Raw genomic sequence first — 236 nt, forward strand, 5'->3', positions numbered from 1 at the left:
TCTGGGCGGGGCTGCACCCTGACCACGCCCCCAGCCCCTCTCTGGAGGATTCTGGGCGGGGCTGCACCATGACCACGCCCCCAGCCCCTCACTGGGCCACTCTAGGCGGGGCGCCACCCTGACCACACCCCCAGCCCCTCACTGGGCCACTCTAGGCGGGCCTCCACCCTGTCCACGCCCCCAGCCCCTCACTGGAGGATTCTGGGCGGGGCTCCACCCTGACCACGCCCCCAGCT

The sequence above is a fragment of the Psammomys obesus genome, unplaced genomic scaffold (assembly GCF_907164565.1).
Source record: "Psammomys obesus unplaced genomic scaffold, mPsaObe1.curated_primary_1811, whole genome shotgun sequence".
Classification (NCBI taxonomy): domain Eukaryota; kingdom Metazoa; phylum Chordata; class Mammalia; order Rodentia; family Muridae; genus Psammomys; species Psammomys obesus.